The 21,143-nt window shown below is 36.8% G+C and overlaps 1 protein-coding gene across 10 annotated transcripts in view; it reads right to left on the bottom strand.

The window, feature by feature from the left end:
* Positions 1-21,143, bottom strand: part of LOC106879397 (protocadherin alpha-3) — a 236,745-nt gene that overhangs the window by 140,799 nt on the left and 74,803 nt on the right. The window lies entirely within an intron of this gene.

Here is a 21,143-nt window from a genome sequence, read left to right on the forward strand (position 1 = left end):
CAGCAGGTTGATAGAGGAGACTACACTCTTGTTCCTTGGGGTGGGGACAGGGCTAGATTAATACCTATAGAGGCGCTAAGCACTTAAAAGCTTTTGGTGTTCTCCATATAAATGTAATTCAAAATGTAAACAATAAAAAAACCTTAAAATAAAATATTTTGTTTTCAAAATGAAACAAAACTAACAATAAGATGAAAAATAATGTTTATTTTCGTATACTTCTACTTTATTTATACTTGAGAAATTTTGTCCTGCTTCTTTTAATTGCAAAGTTTTTGATCGGATTCTTACTATGACAACATGAGACCTTTGAAATTATATTTCTGGTCATATAAGCCACTTCAAATATTACTTTAGCACAGGGGTTTTCAAACTGTGGTCCGCGGACCACAGGAGGTCCGCAAGGACAAGACAGGGGGTCCGTGGACAGCAAATACTTTTTATGGGCAATTTGATGTTATATATGTTTTTTAATGGAAATCTTTTAATTGACAATAAACCTATTTTGTTAAATACTGTTAAATAAATAAATGTAAAAATATATGTTATTTTAAGCAAATATTTATGTATAAATTTCATAAGCGTTTATAAGGGTGTCCCTAAGGTAAAGCCTGAAATATAAAGGGGTCTGCAAGTCAAAAAGTTTGAAAACCCCTGCTTTAGCATGTTTAAAGTGATTTCTTTTGTGCTGCAAACTCTTTACCATTTCTGTGGTGCCACCCCCCACCCCCATTCAGACACACACACACTTCCCTTGATGCCCTAAGCACGTACTTATTTTACTTAATGGTTAATCCAGTGCTGGGTGGAGATGTGATTGCAATCAACTAGTCATCATTTTAACATTTGCTCATAAGTTATGAATGCCTTAATCAAAGTGCATGCTGTCGGAAGCACTTGAGACAGATTCCATAGGTTAGTCTGAAGAGAAAGTCTTATATGACCATGAACCTTTCTGTGCCTCTAAAACAGGTGAGAAAACAAGGGACAAGTTTTCTTCAGACCATCATCATCATCATCATCATCGTTTAACGTCTGCTTTCCATGCTAGCATGGGTTGGACGATTTGACTGAGGACTGGTGAACCAGATGGCTACACCAGGCTCCAATCTGATCTGGCAGAGTTTCTACAGCTGGATGCCCTTCCTAACGCTAACCACTCCGAGAGTGTAGTGGGTGTTTTACGTGCCACTGGCACGAAGGCCAATCAGGAGGTACTGGCAACGGCCACGCTCAAAATGGTGTATTTTACGTGCCACCTGCACAGGAGCCAGTCCAGCGGTACTGGCAACGAACTCACTCGAATGTCTTTTCACATGCCACTGGCACAAGTGCCAGGAAGGCACTGTTGGTAACGGTCACGCTCAAATTGTGCTATTTACGTACCACCGGCACAGAAGCCCGACAGCTGGTGCTCTGGCAATGATCACGCTCAGACGGTGCTCTTAATAATTTACTGGTACAGGTGCTATCACGATTTCGCTTTCTCTTGTCCCAACAGGTCTTCGCAAACCGAGTTTAGTGTTCAATGAAGAGACGTTGGCATGGGTGCCAGTCTACAAATTTAGTTTGATTTCGATGAATTCTTGTGATAGAAAGAAGTCTGCTAAAGTCAACCAAAAGCCAGGCGGTGGGACCTAAATTGTTTAACAGAATAATTCAACCATCCAAGAACCATTACAGCAATGGCATAGCTCGAGTGTGTACTTCCTGAAGTAGCCCCTGAGTTTGCACCCCAACCAGTCCTTCAAACCTATACAGGATTATGTAGCACACAAAATTATTAACCATCATGCCAACAACCACCTTGAACACCTTTTTGAGCTCCACGTGTCTCAAACGTGGGCATGCATACAAATTCAGAAAACAGCACAGCTCCCATGGCTTTCAGAAACATTTTTCACACTCAGTGTGAAACAACTACCTGCATCAGTTGTTAGTTGCCAAGAATTGCATCCTTTAAAACCTCCATGCTTCCTGAAATTCACCAACACTACATCTGATCTGCTCCCACCCTCCATAGGCTTGCACACATGTAAATCATGACTCAAACACTATTCACTTTCCTGACTTTTGTACATAACTCTATATACTGTACATGCACCTTTGATGAGTTGTAGTGCACCTGAGCACTATACACAATAAGTTCATTATTATCATTATCATTATCATTATTATTATCAAAAAGTGTTGTCCTGTAAAAGTGTCACCCATATCCTAGCTTCTTCACTATCGCTGTATGGTCTCTCTTATAGCTTCCAGCATTCTTTCTATCAACCAAATTTCACTTATAAGGTTTTGGTCAGCCCAAGGCTACAGTAGAAAATATTTCCCCCCAGAGTACCTTACCCTTGGATTGAACCCAAAACCTTGGTAGCTGTGAATCAAGTTTTATAACACATATCCATGCCTGCAGCTATTTTTTTTAATAGTTGTTAATAATTTTGTAAATATGCTCTCGATTTAAGATTCTTTGTTGCATAAATTAAATGGGCTTCATCAACAAATAGTAACGTTTTTTAATCATGTATTAAAAAGATTATAATTTGTTTGACAAACAGTGTTGGTGTGTTTACGGCCCTGCAACTTAGCGGTTCGGTAAAAGACCAATAAAATAAGTACTAGACTTAAAAAATAAAATCCTAGAGTCGACTTGTTCAACTAAAACCCTTCAAGGTAGTGCTCCAGCATGGCCAGAGTCAAATGACTGAAACGGCAAAAAGAATGAAAGAATAAGGACTATCATATGTCTATGATGATAGTAATGATGACGAAGATGATACAATGATGATGATCCTCATCATCATTATCATCAACATCATTAACGTCGTCTCCGTCGTCGCCGCCATCGTCGTCGTCGATAACTTGAAATTCCTTTTCCTATCTTCGCCTTAGAATTATGCAGTCAACTCGACGATATTTAGAAATTCTCTCTCTCTCCCTCTGCCACCAGTCTTGTCATTAAAGCATCCTGCTATTTTCATCCACGAACCAACAAGGGTGTTTCCGATTGTTTGTTCAATTTGCTAGAAATAGCAATCAAATCTCCTTCAACGTACATTAAATACTAAGGTTATATATAGCCTTTAAAAAAAAACGGGATGGTTACAGTTGGGATGTCTTTTATCATTAAATAATACGCCAACAATTCTATCGTCCTTTTATGATTATTTTACTCGCACCTTTTATTTATGTATAATCCTAGTCAATCGCATCTTCTGCATCTCCTATAATCACTACCATTTCATAACACTCCAGTTCTCTCCCTTGCACCATTTAGTGTTATGTTGAATGTGTGTGTGTTGGCACTCCGTCGCTTACGACGTCGAGGGTTCCAGGTGATCCAATCAACGGAACAGCCTGCTCGTGAAATTAACGTGCAAGTGGCTGAGCACTCCACAGACACGTGTACCCTTAACGTAGTTCTCGGAGATATTCAGCGTGACACAGTGTGACAAGGCTGACCCTTTGAATTACAGGCACAACAGAAACAGGAAGTAAGAGTGAGAGAAAGTTGTGGTGAAAGAGTACAGCAGGGTTCGCTACCATCCCCTGCCGGAGCCTCGTGGAGCTTTGGTTGCTTTCGCTCAATAAACACTCACAACGCCCGGTTTGGGAATTGAAACCGCGATCCTATGACCGCGAGTCCGCTGCCCTAACCACTGGGCCATTGCGCCTCCGATGCTGAATGTAATCTTTGTATTATTGTTCTACATTTATATCGTACTCAACCAGTTTAATGTACACATTTTAAAGCATTTAAAATGTTTTAATAGGGAACGGGAGGGGGAAGAATTCTACTTATAATGTATATTATATAGCTACGATAATAGTTATGATGACAATGATACAATGATGATTATAAACCCCACAAAAATAAAAGGCAAGTCTGAACTTGATGAGATTTGAAAGGTGTTCTTTTATGAAGATGATACAGCACAATTTAAGGTGTATTTAACTGCTATTTCTAGCAGCTGGAATGACTCTGAAGATGTTCCATCATTGGCTGGTTGTTGCTCTGCTTTGTGTAAATAAGTAAGCACGGGCTTATATGGCTCATCAATGTAAACAATAACAACAGCAACAACAATAACAATGACAACTGTAACAGTAACAGCACTGCTGTAAAGCTTACGAAACTTCATTAACATGCAGTATAGAACTAATTCCTGTTATTGCTGTTTGCTGTGGGGATTTGCTCGGTCAAACTGGCTTTTATTGCAAATGGTTATCCCACTTGGAATATGTTAATGCAATACTTTGAATCCATCCTCCCTTGGGCTCTCAAACTACTGAGCTGATGAAGTCATACGGATGCTGTCAAGATAGATACACAGCATGTCATGGGTACTTTATACTTGGTAGAACACGTTCCTCTCCAAGTTTGAACACAACTGATTTGTTGTTCCAGAGAGAGAGAAGGAGAGAGAGAGAAGGAGAGAGAGAGAAGGAGAGAGAGAGCGCGCGTGAGAGTGAAAAAGAAAAGAGAGATGGGGAGACAGAAAGAGGGAAAGGCGACGAGCTGGCAGAAACGTTAGCACACTCGGCAAAATGCTTAGCGGTATTTCGTCTGCCGTTACGTTCTGAGTTCAAATTCCGCCGAGGTCGACTTTGCCTTTTATCCTTTCGGGGTCGATAAATTACGTACCAGTTACGCACTGGGGTCGATGTTATCGACTTAACCCCTTTGTCTGTCCTTGTTTGTCCTCTCTATGTTTAGCTCCTTGTGGGCAATAAAGAAATAAGAAAGAGGGAAAGGGAAAAAAGAAATGAGAAAGGGAGGGGAAAGTAAGAAAGATAGAGAGAAAAAAGGAGAGAAGAATTGATCCTAACAGTGAATAAGTAGTTTATTTCTCAGGCCCAGAACTTATTCAATTGCTTTCTTTTGCTGAACCGCTAAGTTATGGGGACGCAAACAAACCAATCCCAGTTGTCAAGTGGTGTAGAGGACAAGCATAACACAAGCACAAAGACACGTGCACACACACACACACGATGAGCTTTTCAGCTTTCGTCTACGAAATCCACTCACAAGGCTTTAGTCCACCTAGGACTATTGTAGAAGACACATGGCCAAGGTGCCACGGAGTGGAACTGAACACAAGACCACATGGTTTGTTTTCCTCAAGCATTGTACATTTTTCAGAAAATTACTGGACCCCCACCTCAGTATTGGACAACAAAATCCTTAATATGCATAGAAAGACGAGATGGTCACGACTGGAACGCCTTTGATCATAAGCCTACTCGATCAAGGCTAACTCGGAGAAAAATATACAGAGCTACGATAACTTCTCGGAATAAACTTGAAGCGCCAGATACAACTGAGGAGATTTACACAGTTACTCCCCTTTAACGAGCTAAATCGATTTTTTTAATTTTTTTTTTTTTTTGATAATTTTCCCAATAGAAGTTCGATGGTACAATTCGAGACGAACTAGTTTGATTTGATTTAAAATTTGAAATTTCTGGGGGGAAGTTTGGTTCTCAGGATAGCGTATCGGACAAGTTTGTTAGAGCTGTTAGCATTCCTTTCGGTATATAGTTCCACTTAAAAACAGTAGGCCATTGGAGCGTTTCATTCGAAATTGTCTGAGGATTGTGCGAACAGTAATTTTCCCTCTTCTAAAGAATTTGGTCCTAGTTATACTCACCACAATCAAGCACCACTTAGGTGCTTGAATTATTTCAGAAATAATAGGATTTAATATAGACACTATTTTTTTCTTAATCTCACAGAAGGTTGAAAATGATGTTTTTCTCACTCTGCCATAGTGCCGAGGGCTATTATTTTTTTCTTGCTGGTGTCAGGGGAGATAATGAAATTGTTTAGATTATATAAATAATAGTATTTTATCTTTGACTATTTACTTATTGTAGATTTAAAGATTGCCATTGATTGAGGTTGATTATCAATCTGTACCTGGAAAGTTTCTTTTCAGGGTACCGAATTGGACAAGGTGGGGTTTTTTTTTATTGGCTGTTTTTTGCTTTGTTTCTTTTTTTCTTCGGTATTTTGTTTGTTTTTTTTTTTTTTCATAAAAGACAAATACTTGGCAAATTTCCCCTCTCTATGTTACCAAAGTTGTCCAAAGACAAAAGCAAGAACTGGTGTGCGTGTGTGTGTGTGTGTGTGTGTGTGTGTGTGTGTATAACAAGTTAATTGGAATATGATGCAATCCTTGACTCCCTGGATCCTTGACTCCCTGGATCCTTGTCAAAAACTTCCAACCCATGCCAAAATGAAACGTGGACATTAGATGATGACGATGATGATGATGATGATGACGATGACGATGGCGATGACAAAGTTGATTACGATGATGACAATGATGACGGGGAGGGGGAGTGGAGAGGGAGGAGGTGAGGTGAGGAGGGGAGGGGAGGGGAGGGTGGTGGGGAGGGAGGGGAGGGGAGAAGGAGTGCTTTTACAACTGACAAACTTTCTGGTTAATATATGTCTCTGTAACATCTCTTGGCAGAAGAGACTGATAGAATGAGCACCAGACTTTAAAGAAATAAGCACTGGGGCTGATTTATACAAGGTGGTGCCCCAGCATGGTCGTTGTCCAATGACTGAAACAAGTAAAACTGTGATTTTTTTTTAACACTTCTAAATTAATTTTGAATTGTTTCTTGTGTTTCCATTTAAAAACTGTTACATTGGCACAAAGTACAAGTTCTTGACTGGTACTTCATTTTATTGGTTCCAGAAAGGATGAAAGACAAAGTCGAACACAACAGAATTTGAAATCCAGACGTAAAAAAACTAGAACCAACACTGCAGGGCATTTTGTCCTACTTTGCTCAAAATATTTCAATTACATTAATTTACCTGAAACAAATAGGCGCAGGAGTGGCTGTGGAGTAAGTAGACTGCTTACCAACCACATGGTTCTGGGTTCAGTCTCATTGTGTGGCACCTTGGAGAAGTGTCTTCTACTATAGCCTCAGACAGACCAATGCCTAATGAGTGAATTTGGTAGACGGAAACTGAAAAAAGCCCGTTGCATATATATATATATATATATATATGTGTGTGTCTACACTCTCTGAGTGGTTGGCGTTAGGAAGGGCATCCAGCTATAGAAACTATGCCAAATCAGACTGGAGCCTGGTGTTGCCATCCGGTTTCACCAGTCCTCAGTCAAATCGTCCAACCCATGCTAGCATGGAAAGCGGACGTTAAACGATGATGATGATGATGATGATGATGTGTGTTCGTGTGTGTGTGTGTATGTGTGTATATGTTTGTGTGTCTGTTTGTCTCCACCACCATCACTTGACAACAGATGTTGGCATGTCTACATTCCCGAAACTTAGCGGTTCGACAAAAGCGTTACCGATAAAATAAGTACTAGGCTTACAAAGAATAAGTCCTGACTGAAACAAATAAAACAATAAAAGAATGGAAGTTGGATTTTTCAGATCAAAATTTACTACCAAAATAAAGGCAAAGAAGAATCTCTGTTAGAATGGTTAATTGAGAGGGAGGAGGGGGGGGGGGGGGGTTCGACATATACGATAAGTTTAGAAAAACCTCGACTTATGTACTACGTCGACGCAAGCTAGAAAAATCTAATACCACCGAACTGAGAAATACGATGTAAGGGAAGTAACTCTTCCGCAACTATTGTTACAAAACATTACAAGACGAAAGATAACTGCTTTCCTAAAGTTTGTCTGAAAGCAAACAGCAACTAAAATTGTTAGTGTAACAATTTAATTTTAAAAGAGACATGTACATTCATATATCACATATTAGAATTTCGTACTGGTTTGAAAATAGGACACTAGGGAAATTTCCATTCGATTTTACATCAGAGATCACACTTCTCTCAACTTTTCAGGCTTGTGGGATAGACGTGCAGCTAAAAGCGTCACATAAACATTAATGTGAATCAATTAGTTGACTTTTAGATATTTCCCATGATGCCTTGCCTATCTGGTCAAGGATTTGTGATGTTCATGAGTCTTTAGGTATTTAGCTACCTGCTCTTCTGTGGTTTGACTTGTAAAAAATATGTGTTATATTCTCTCTCACTTTCTCTGTCTGCCTATCAGTCTACCTCTTTGTCTCTCTGCTTATCTATCTATCTATCTATCTATCAATCCATCTATCTATCTGTCTATCTATCTGTCTGTCTATCTATCTATCGATCTGCCTGTCTATCTGTCTGTCTGTCTACTTGTCTGTTTATCTGGTTGTCTATCTATCTATCTGTCTGTCTGTCTCTCTGTCTATCTATCTATCTATCTATCTATCTATCTATCTGTCTATCTATCTATCTATCAATCTATCTATCTATCTATCTATCTATCTATCTATCTCTCTCTCTCTCTCTCTATATATATATATATATATATATATATATATATATATATATATATGTCAGTCTGTTCGTCTGTCTGTCTGTCTGTCTCTATCTAACTTTCTATCTATTTGTCTATCTATCTATCTATCTATCTATCTATCTATCTATCTACTCATCCATCCATCATTTAGTCTATCTGTCTATTTATCTTACACACACACTACATGCAAACATACATACATACATACATACACACACACATATACAAACATATTCAATAGGCTTCTGCACAGTTTCTATCAGGCAAATTTTTATGTATATGTGAATTTGCCTATACATATACATTATCACATGCATGTGCATATGTATGTGTATGTGTGTGTGTATGTGTGCATGAGTATGTGTGTGTGTGTGTGTGTGTGTGTGTGTGTGTGTGGTTATGTATGTCGACATGTCTATGTATGTATATGCATGTTCTGTCATACAACGGTAAACAAAATCAGGCCGGTAGTATGAGTGAGGTTTTAGCACTCTTCAAACTAGTAAAATTAATACACAGAGTGGCCCAAAAGTAGGTTTACAGTTATCACATAGACACTTTAAATTTCTTTAAAAACATTTCATTACATTCAAATTTCTATCTTACAAACTGAATAGGGAGCTTGACAAAATTAACTAAATTAAGGCGCAGGAGTGGCTGTGTGGTAAGTAGCTTGCTTACCAACCGCATGGTTCCAGGTTCAGTCCCACTGCATGGCACCTTGGGCAAGTGTCTTCTACTATAGCCTTGAGCCGACCAAAGCCTTGTGAGTGGATTCGGTAGACGGAAACTGAAAGAAGCCCGTCGTATATATGTATATATGTATGTATGTGTGTGTATATGTTCGTGTGTCTGTGTTTGTCCGTCCAACATCACTTGATAACCGATGCTGGTGTGCTTTATGTCCCCGTAACTTAGTGGTTCGGCAAAAAAGACCGATAGAATAAGTACTAGGCTTACAAAGAATAAGTCCTGGGGTCGATTTGCTCGACTAAAAGCGGTGCTCCAGCATGGCCGCAGTCAAATGACTGAAACAAGTAAAAAAAAGAAAAAGAGTAAACTAGCATAGAATAATGGCTTCATATTCTTTTATAATTAAGGTCTAAATTATTGATATATGAATGCGAAAAAGATAGTTGAATAACTGCAAACCTACATTTGGGCTACCCTGTATATCTATGTGATTATCATGACTGTAAGCAATCATTAGATTAGCTTTAAATGGAAAAGTTCTCCTTATAGAGTAACCAATCGCTCACCATGCCAGCAGGGAGGCCTTTTTGACATCACTTAGCTTGCTAAATATAGCAGCTAAATGTGGATGCAGGCCACACTATGCAGTTAAGTAGTTGTTTTGCAACAACATGGTTCCAGAATCAGTCCCACTGTGTGGTACCTTAGGCAAGTGTCTTGTTTCTACTATTCTACCTTAGTCTCAGGTTGGTTGGTGTCATGCAAGAGAAATTTGGAAACTTTTGTGGACTAGTATTGTACAATGTCTGTCACACACATACACACACACAAACACATATAGATAGATAGAGAGAGAGAGAGAAGAGAGATTGATATATGTGTGTGTATGTAATATATATATATATATATTTATACACACACATACATACACACACAAACACATATATATACACATAGAGAGAGAGAGAAAGAGGGAGAAAGAGAGAGAGAAAGAAGGAGAAAGAGAGAGAGAGAGCTGTATGTATATGTGTGTGTGTGTGTATGTAATGAAAGATAAATTGATAGACAGACAGACACATAGATAGAGAGAGAGTGAGAGAGAGATGCATACACATACATGTGTGTGTGTCTTTGTGTGTGTGTGTGTGAGAGAGAGAGAGAGAGAGCGTTTATAAGGCTTTCACAATATCACTTGGTGAAGGATATAGACATTGTTCAGAAGACAGAAACTATTGCTTTATGAATGAGGTTCCCTTGAGATATTAGCTCTGCATTGATTTAGGCATTCCCTTGTCACTCATACTATCAGAAGTAGGGTAAAACTTGTAATTGGCCTGATGAAGCTACAATACAAAATCACAATACATAATATATAAATAAATAAATATATACATCTGCTTCAGATCATACCTTACTGTCTTCAAAATAAAATAACCCTCTTGCACCAACTACTTCTGATTGCCACTGACCATCACACTGGATGCCAAGCTTCAGCCAATTTAGTGCTCAGGACCTATCTACTGATGCCACTTTGACTTCTGTAAGCGTCTATGACACTACAGTATCTCCGGAGCTGAGCTTGCCATACTTCAAGCCCTTCATCACCAGAACAATAGTGCCATGAAACCAGCTGAGAAATGCAGTGCCTTAGTGGTGTGGCTAGCTGACCTCTACAAAGCTGAAGCTATGTGACAGCTCCAAATTTTGGTGGTGGTGGTGGGGAGGTGAGAGGGGGATGGGAATGGGAAGGGGATGTGAGAGGGGTGGGGTATGTCGATTACAGTGTCCCCAGTGATCAACTGGTACGAAAGGAGGATAAGTCAATCACAGTGGAATTTGAACTCAGAACCTAAAACCAGAAGAGATGCAACTAAATAGTTTGACCCATGTGCTAATAATTCTGCCAGATCACTACCTTAATAATAATAATAATAATAATAATAATAATAATAATAATGATAATAATAATAATAAAAATAATAATAATAATAATAATAATAATAATAATAATGATGATGATGATGATAATGATGATAATCCTTTCTACTGTAGGCACAAGGCCTGAAATTTGGGGGGAAGGGATTAAGTTGATTACATCAGCCCAGTCTGTAACTGGTATTTATTTAATCGACCTCGAAAGGATGAAAGGCAAAGTTAACCTTCGCGGAATAATAATAATAATAATAATAATAATAATAATAATAATAATAATAATAATAATAATAATAAGGCAAGCTGCAGAATTAGCCACACACCAAGCAAAATGCTTGGCAGCATTTTGTCCGTCGTTATGTTCTGAATTTCAATTCTAAGGTTGACTTTGCCTTTCATCCTTTTGGGGTTGATAAAATAAGGACCAGTTGAGCACTGGAGTTGATCTAACAGACCTATACCTCCCCTGAAATTGCTGGCCTTGCGCCAAAATTTGAAAGCAATAATAGTAATAATCTTTTCTGTTATGGGCACAGGGCCTGAAATTTTGGGGGAGGTGGACAGTCAGTTGCATCGACCCCAGTGCTTGACTGGTACTTAAATCGACCTCATCAGAATTTGAACTCAGAATTTGAATGATTCACCTTTGGAAACATGGGTGTTTTGCTCAACATCTTTAAACAAACCTTATTCAGGGACCTTTTGAGCGGGATGGGCTACTCGACCTGAAGAAAATTCTAACTGGGCCCCACCCGCGAGGTCATGCGCTGTTTATCTTGATATGAGATCACCATGTTGCGTACATATGGTTGTGATGCACGTGCCTGGTGTACCCTTATCAGACGAGTAGTCATGATGGGTATAATGGGCTTCGTATGTTTTACTCCACTGTCACTTTGATGGCATGCACTGCTCTCTCACTCAATAATAATAATAATAATAATAATAATAATAATAATAATAATAACAATTGGTGTTGCCATCCGGTTTCACCAGTCCTCAGTCAAATCGTCCAACCCATGCTAGCATGGAAAGTGGACGTTAAACGATGATGATGATGATGATGATGATGAATAGTAATAATAATAATTATGTGATTGTTATAGGCTGTACTCAGGTGCACTAAAACTTGTTGATAAAAGGGAGAACAGAATGTTGCAATAAGTTAAATAAAGAAAGACAGAAAGTACTGCTAAAATTGCATGCATTATATGCAGGATAGAAAGAGCCACAAGGAGGAATGGATAATTTATTCCATGCTTCAACAATTCTGGGCATGCAAATCGATTCCCTTCTTTTTAGAAATTTGAATTAAATTTTTTCAGTGCTTTTAACATCTTGATTTAAATTGACATAATTAGTTGGTTATAACCTTCATTAACATCTCACACAGAAAATTGCTGGTATTTTATTGTTTAACATGTTATTTTTAATTGGAAGGATTAAAACGTTGGCAGGTGTTTACTTCAGGTTTTATGATGAAACTTATTTCATACATGGTCATGTCATTAAGTCACTACTAAAGATCATGTCTTTACGTTTAATGCATCTAGATGAAGTCACCTTACCTTACCAAGTCAGTTCTTCAATCCGTATACCGTAGACTCATTACTGCAAGCGGTTGTAATTGTGTCGTTTTTCTCTTGATTGTGATGTGATCTTGTTGCTGTCACATACTTCTTTAACCAAGTCCCCCGAAGTCACTGGTCTTGCCCCCATCTCCTCACCCATTCTAATCACAATACCCTCTCCTTCCTCTTTAGAATGTCGCCATCCTCAAGAATTCCCTGGTCAGCTTTCATTCAGATTAATCATTTCGAAAGCACATTTTAAATTAAATACATCTTTTGTGTTCCAGTTAATTTGAAAAAAGTAATCAAGAATTTGAAGAGATTTAAAGTAAGATAAACTGAACTGATATCTCATTGCCCTCTTCTTGCACAAAGAATTTAACAACAGTGTAGATAAATAACAAACATACTCTAAAATTAAACAGTGTCAACTTGTTTTTTCAGTATTGAACTACGCCCATCTATGGTTACTCATTTCCAGCTCAGTGGACTGGACCATTGTATATTAGTTACTTTTCTAGAAGCCAGTGAGAGAAAGACTCTCATATTCATCCAACCAACAGGAATCAATAGCATAGATGATAAGATCTTTCTACTCTTAGTTTAGAATTAAAGGTTCCAGTTTAGTACAATGTATGATACATCTCCAGGAATAAGGTACAACTGCAACTGGCCAAGTCATAACAGTGCCTGTCTACTAGCCAAAGGGTTGACAATACTATTGTCCCTAACTAAGTTATATATCTTTTACTCCCAAGTAAGCACTGATCAAAGAAACCCATGATCAAGAATGTTGTTTCTGACAATTTTACATTATTCTTACCTAAAATTTTAATGGATGATTTTCATTTATATGTACATTTTTTAAAACTGCACTGCTCTGTATCATAGAAACAGAAATGGATTCAGGCAAAAGGTTAAAAGTGTATTTAATTAAAGAAAGCATTATATTATGAGAAAGCTGATTAAAATCATGAGTGATTTTGCAACACGTCTGTACTGTACTTAATCTGGTTAGCAAGCAATTAACCAAGGATTAATTAGCATTTTACCTCTGAAACACTTCTTTAAATTCGCTTTTACGTCTAGTGTTCAGGTAAGATGTAAATCAACATCTAGTTTTATTAAAGAATAGAGATGCCAATAAATGCTGGGCCCTACCACATCTGTCAAGCATGGTGAAGTAACAGAATCATTAAACCTTTGGACAAAATGCCATTGGTATTTAGTTATGGCATTTTAACATTCTGAATTCGAATTCCAATGAGGTTAAGTACCAGGATCTGGTTTAAAAATATAAGGAAAAAGATCAGTAGTTCTGGTTCCAGATGTGGTTGGCTTCAGAAGTTTCCCGGTGCAGTCTGTGGGAAAGATATCAACACTGTGAGTAGATAGAAGGGAGAGGAAGACTGCTGCCTGCAGGTTTGGTCAGGCAGTAAAAAGATCATCTTGCTAGTTCTAGAACAAGCAGGTGGAGTTAGGTAGGAAGCCAGAAGAAGGGCTGTGAATGCCCATCACCAACTACCTGTCATCTGGAGGAGATAGTGGTTTAGGGGGTGAAATGCCTGAGTAAATTTGGTGATCATTTGATGACATCTTCTCTTGGCAAAAAGCTGCACCCAGGAATATGTAAATGAAACTGCTTGTACTTCTTGTACATATATCTTGTAGTTACGTTTCCTCTTTCAAAGATTCATAAGATAAAGTGTGAATGAAGCACTGGGGTTGATTTGATAATCCAACAAAACATCTTCTTAGAGATAAGTGCAATTATAATAGTCATCAAAAATTACTACCATCACTGGGAAAGAGTACTGATTTCAGTATATATTTGAAAATATTGGTTTCAAAGTCATGCACAAGGCCAGCAATTTCAGAGCAAGGGGTAAGTTGATTACATTGACCCCAGTGCTCAATTGGTACTTATCTTATCAACCTCAAAAGAGTAAAAGGCAAAGCTGGCCTTGGTGGAATTTGAACTCAGAACATAAAAGCCGATGGAATGCTGTTTAACATTTTTCCCAGCATGCTAACGATTCTGATATTGGTTACCTTTAATATTGGTCTTAAATTTTGACACAAGTTCAGCAATTCTGGGGGAGGAGCTAAGTTGATTACATCGACCATAAGCCTTAACTGGTACTTATCTTATCAACCCCAGCAAGGATGAAAAGTAAAGTCAACCCTGGCAGCATTTGAACTCAGAATGTAAAGTCAGAAGAAATTCCACTAATTCCACTAATTCCTGCCAACCTGCAGCCTTTTATCTATCAAAATATTACAATTCATCACTAGTTACAGTTATGAGAAGAAATAAGTGAGAGGTAGATTTGCAACAGAAATGACAGAAGTGTGATCAGATAGAAAGATCAGCTCAAGTTTCTTCAACCCTTTAGCATTCAGTTTATTCTGTCAAATGTAATGTTTATTTATTCACACCATTTTCAATTAATCATGAATTATCTTGTAGCTTTGAGATTTCGATAATGTGACTCTTTATATTTAGAATGACATTGTAGGGTAGGTATGAGAGGCTGGTTCCAGCTGGTTTGAACATAAAACAGGTAGAATATTTTGGCTGAATATGGCCAGATATGGTTGGTTTAAATACTATGCTAGTAATTTCCTAATACTAAATCAGAAGATAAACTTATATCACATCTTAATCTCTTATAACTAGATAGAATATTAAAGCAAAATAAAATTTTGGAAAATTAGAATGATAGCCTGTCATCAGTACTATCACTCCTGTTGTATCACATTAATTTTAATCTAATAAGCATTCTGTCATTTCCGCCCATCCCCAGTATTATCAGCTTTCATCTACTATGGGTACAGATATGGCAGTATGGTCAAAAAGTTCACTTTGCAGCTGTGTGATTTCAAGTTCAATCCTGCTCTAGTCTCAGGATAACCAAAGCTTTATGACAGAAATTTGGTTGGCGGAAACTCCTTAACTTATTTTGTTAATCAAATTCACTTGTAACAAAACTATTAATAACAGTTTTTTTTTCTTTTGGTTTTTTGGGGGTTCCAAAATGCTGCTCTAGTTAGTAAAGACTTTTAAAAATTTTTTTATTTCTTTTTTTACCGTACTTTCAGCTCAGAGCTGCGGCCATGCTGATGCACCACCATTGTAAATATTTAAATTATTTTTATAAAAATCCACAGTACACCTAAATTAATTTTGCAACACACTAGTGTGCCATGGTGCACCATAGAATGCAACACACCAATATGCTGCAGAACACTGCTGTAGACAAATGTTATATTTAGATATATTACGGATAGCTAAACAATGTGCATAATGTATCAATTTTTTTTTATATTGTTTAAAGTTATATTGAGAAATTGATATTTGAAAACTTCTATAAATAATGCAAATAATGTGAACAGATGGGGATTCGTCAAAATTGAATGTTAAATAAATAGCTAGATTTACAGACCATATCAATTATGCGTAATAATTATATAACAAGATACAGAGACCGTATCAATTATGTCTAACACATGATTTTTCTCTTCTGTGTTCAGCATCCAACCACACAGTGAGTCAGTGATGTTGCTATTATATAAGGCAACAATCTAGCAGAATTGTTCACATGCCAGATGAAATACTTAGCATTTCTTCTGGCATTTTACGTTCTGATTTCCAATCCATCTAGGTTGACATTGCCTGACATCCTTCTGGAGTCAATAAAATAAGTACCAGTCATATGCTGAGGTCAATGTAATCAACTTGCCCCTCCCCTCAAAATTGGTTGGCTCTGAACAGACTGCCCTGTACTGGAAGATGTTCCAATTATAACTTTTATGTTTGTGGACGCAGTGTAACTTGTATTACATTATCCAGTGTTAGGTGTTTTTTCAAGATGTATCCCCTTTTTTTTTATTTAATTTCAGGGATATTAGAGTGCTATTTTCTGCAAACCTATCTCCATATAGAGGTTCCCACCTAAACATTCAAAGGTATGGAATCTGTATCAGTTTCAATTTAATGCTAATAGTAGCATAGCTGAGAATGGGGTAGGTGTTCTGCCTCCAGCAACATTTTTATGGAGGTGGCACTTTTAGGCTTGTTCTACAAGCCAGTATTAAGGGAGGTAGCAGAAAGGTGGGAGTGGGGCAACAAACTTGAGGGCTGCTCCAGGCGACAAACTCAAGCTATGCCACTACATGTTGTTGTCACAAAGATTCCAGTTCAATCTACAGCAATGAATCAGTTAATTAATAGATGCGTTCTATTACCATAGTGAATTATTGATGGAAGAAGAGTTGAAGGAAGGGATAACAGGATATTACGTGGGCGTGGGGTGGGGTGGAGTTGGGGTTGAGAGAGGTAAAGAGCATAAGGCTGGACCCAATTACAAATGACAAAGAATGAGTTCAGGAAAAGAAGCAGGCAATTTAACCATAATTTTTCAAAATGCTGGTTAATGTAATAAGGTATTCAATCAGCCCCTGATACAGGAAATTAACATGGGACCACATGTTTGATGGATGGATGGATTGATATATATATACATATATATATATACATATATATATATATATATATATATATATATATATATATATATATATATATAGAAAGAGAGAGAGAGAGACAGACAGACAGACAGACAAAAATAAAGAGATAGAGTCAGAGAAGAGACAGACAGAAACACACAAACACACAGATAGATAGATAGATAGATTAATGGCTAACATATATGGTAATTTTGTTAGTGACTATCATAATTATAGTTAGAAAATGAAAGGCCGAAGGAGATGTCTGGACTAAATATGATATAGTATTTAGTTTCAACTCTTTTGATTGCGAGTTCAAATCCTGCAAAGGGGCAATTCTTACATTTTTATTGTTCCAAAGTCTTTAGAACACTGACTTTGTCTCTAAACAAAGGAACCTTATAAACCTCCTGGGTCACTACAAATGCCAGGCTTTACTATCTCTGATGACTTCTATTGATCTCACATCCACAACTTAGCAAAAACTACATTGAAAAGAAACTGACTTTGCTCTTTTAGACCAATAAATGCTTCAATTGTCAACAGTTATTAATTCTCTACAAAGCTTAAATGAGGTCCACAATTGTATACAGCTTCTGCATCTAGAGTGGTACTGCTGTTACGGCTACACATACACATTCCAAAGAAAAAACCACCAATTTCTTTTCTTTCTAATATGGGTACAAGGACTAAAATGTTTTTGGGAGATAGGAGATAGGAGCTAGTCAATTACATCAACTCCAGTGTTCAAATGGTACTTATTTTATTGATCCTGTAAGGACAAAAGGCAAAGTTGACCTGGGCAGAAATTTGAACTCAGGATGTAAAAAGGTTGAAGAAATACCCGTAAGAATGTTTGCTTGATGTACTGACAATTTGCCACCAATTTAATGACATGCCTTTCATCCTTTCGGGGTTGACAAAATAAGGACAAGATGCGTACTGGGGTTGATGTAATTGACTCACACCTTCCCCTACTATTGTTGACCTTGTGTCAAAATTTTAAACCAATGTTAAAGACTTCTTTAAGGTGACAAACTAGAAGAATTGGTAACATGCTCAGTAAAATGCTTAGTGGTATTTCATTCATCTTTACATTCTGAGTTCAAATTTCACTAAAGTCAGCTTTGCTTTCCATTCTTTCAGGGTCAATAAAATAAGCACCAGTTGAGCACTGTAATCGACTCACCCGCCTCTCCCGATATTGCTGGCCTAGTACCAAAATTTGAAACCAATATTAAAGACTACTTTATCGAATGTAGCCTTCTTTCTTTTTAAAAGGTATGAGTAGTTTGAGAGAATTTGGTTGCTGTTTCTAGCAGGCCGAATCCCCAATTCCCTGAAGCTTACTGATTCCCTTGTCTCAGGTAGATGGTTGTATGTTGAAAATAAGGCACGGAATATTCTACTGTGAGTATTGAACTCATGAACAGAAGCTGTTCACAATACTTCATCATTCAGACAGTTTTGCTGCTTTATACACAGCATGTGCATATATTTATGTGTATCTGGCAAATAAGCACAAACACATGCACAGAAACACACATACACACACATGCCTGCATGCACATAAACACACACACACATATCGTCATAATTGCCATCACCATTAACATCAACATGTTTGTTGTTGTTGGTCAGAAACAATGTTTAAGCATCCGTTTTCCTCTGCTGAAATGTGGAGGATGGTCCATATGAGTGTGTGTGTGTGTGTGCATGGAGTATGCTAGCAGACAGTTAGTACAGGGGAGATAATCATTTCCTCATTATATTTGTCAGTATTAGAAGTTTGAATTTGAAATTAAAGAATAAGAAGATACATAGAATTTCTCAACATGCAACTGGAGAAGGAACGTATCATTAAGCAAAATCCATTAAAACCAATATAGAGTCATTTATATATATAAATATATTTATATTTATATATATATATATATATATATATATATATATATATATATATATATATATATATATATATATATATATATTAATAGTTATCACCAAGCTAACATGGTTATCGCCAAGCTAACATAGTTATTGCCAAGCTAACAACATAACTATTAATATCCAGAACAGCTGCCGTAGTCTCCTTTAGAGAGACTTAGAAATATTTATATATATATAAAGGGTAAAGACCCCCCCCCCTTCAGTCATGAATAACCATGGGATGCCCCTAGAAAGTTCCCCTCTGAAGCACAAGTCTGGGCAAGGTTGTTTTATGAAAGACCAGCATGAAAGACCCATGCATACCAGACTCCCCTCTCTGCACCACTGCTGTTATTCAAGGGAAAGGCAAAGGCTGATACAACTTGGCACCAGTGACATCACAACTCATTTCTATGGATGAGTAAACTGGAACAAAAAGAAATGAAGTGTCTTGCTGACTGGTACAGGAATCGAACTCACTACCTCATGATTGTGTGCCCAATGCTTAGAGCATTGAGCCATGTGCTTTCATATATATGTATATATGTGTGTGTGTATATATATATATATATATATATATATATATATATATATATATATATATATATATATATATATATATATATATATATATATATATATATATATATATATATATATATATATATATATATATATATATATATATATATATATATATATATATATGTATGTATATAAAATCAAAATAAGCAACAAGGATATCCAGAGGTAATGCAGTACGATCATTTCATGCAACTCCATTTAGTTGAACAATGCAATCATTACATCAATTTAAAAATGCAGAGCAATCCTCAACTGCACAAAGACATAGAATTTAATTAAATTAGAACAGATGGACACATTAGTATAATTATACTTAAAATCTCCAAGAAATTAAGGTGACAGACAGAGAACATCTTGCTTTAGCCATACCATGGAAGCTAATAAATAAAATGTCAAAGGAGACTCTGCTTGTCACTGATTTTATTTGTTTTTTTAGTTTAGATTTATAGACTATCATATCAAACCTTGTATATCTGAAGCTTAAGAGAATAAAAGGCATTATCTGTTAGGGGTAGGGGTGAGAGAGCAGATAGAAATTATGGTTGGTATAGTCATAAACTCATGAGGTTTGGTAAAGGAAGACTTAAAACAAGATGTTGGCTGACAACTAAGGTGGGGTCACCCACTAGCAGACCACTGATAATGAAACAGGGGAAGTCTTATCATGTAGTACTACATGATAAGTCTACCAAATCTACTCACAATGTTTTTGGGAAGCAAAATTCCTATCAAAAACACATGCCTGCATCTGCTATGACTGATTCATTTATATATATGCATATACACATCTACACATTTATATACATATATGCACATGTACATACACACACACGTACATACACACACATGTACACACACACATTCACACACATGCATGCACGCACACACATATATAATGGCTTCAGTTATCAAAAGCGGAATCTTAGCGTGCCAATACAATGGCACTGACAGACTGGATCCAATTTTATTTAAATTCTACTTCAACTATTTGGTACTTTTTTTTCTTCTTTTTATTTTTCTCCCGTTCATTTATGGCTAATGTATAGGTCAGAATTTGAACTCAGATCATCATATACTCAATGAAATTCACATGTCTTATATAATGTTTCTATATTAAAAGTATGCATTACATAATTTAGATTGTTTTAATCAAAACACATGCAGCTTTATGCTTCCACTTTCAAACTAAATCATTTCATAAAATCTCTCTCTTTCTTGTTTTATTTTATAATTCCGAGAGTAGTGACACCTAATCCAATTCAGTTAGATCATTTTTAAAGGAATTCTATTTGGAGTTTCCTTTACAATCTATAAGTTGGACATTTAAATTAAATTAAATCTAAAGCTATTGAATGTTAACTGAGGATAAAATGTTGAATACATGTTTACATTTGAACAAAGCGACACGTGCAGATATAAAAGGGTTTATATCTTGAAAGGAAATACCAAAAACAAAAAATTTAAAAACAAAAAAAAACAAAAAAAGAAAAAGAAAGAAATAAAGGAGAAATGTGTAAACCCATTCCTAAAATTATCTTACTGAATGGAAGCGGAAAGACATTTCAGAAA

This window comes from Octopus bimaculoides, chromosome 14 (genome assembly GCF_046866305.1).
Source record: "Octopus bimaculoides isolate indiv1 chromosome 14, ASM4686630v1, whole genome shotgun sequence".
Lineage (NCBI taxonomy): Eukaryota > Metazoa > Mollusca > Cephalopoda > Octopoda > Octopodidae > Octopus > Octopus bimaculoides.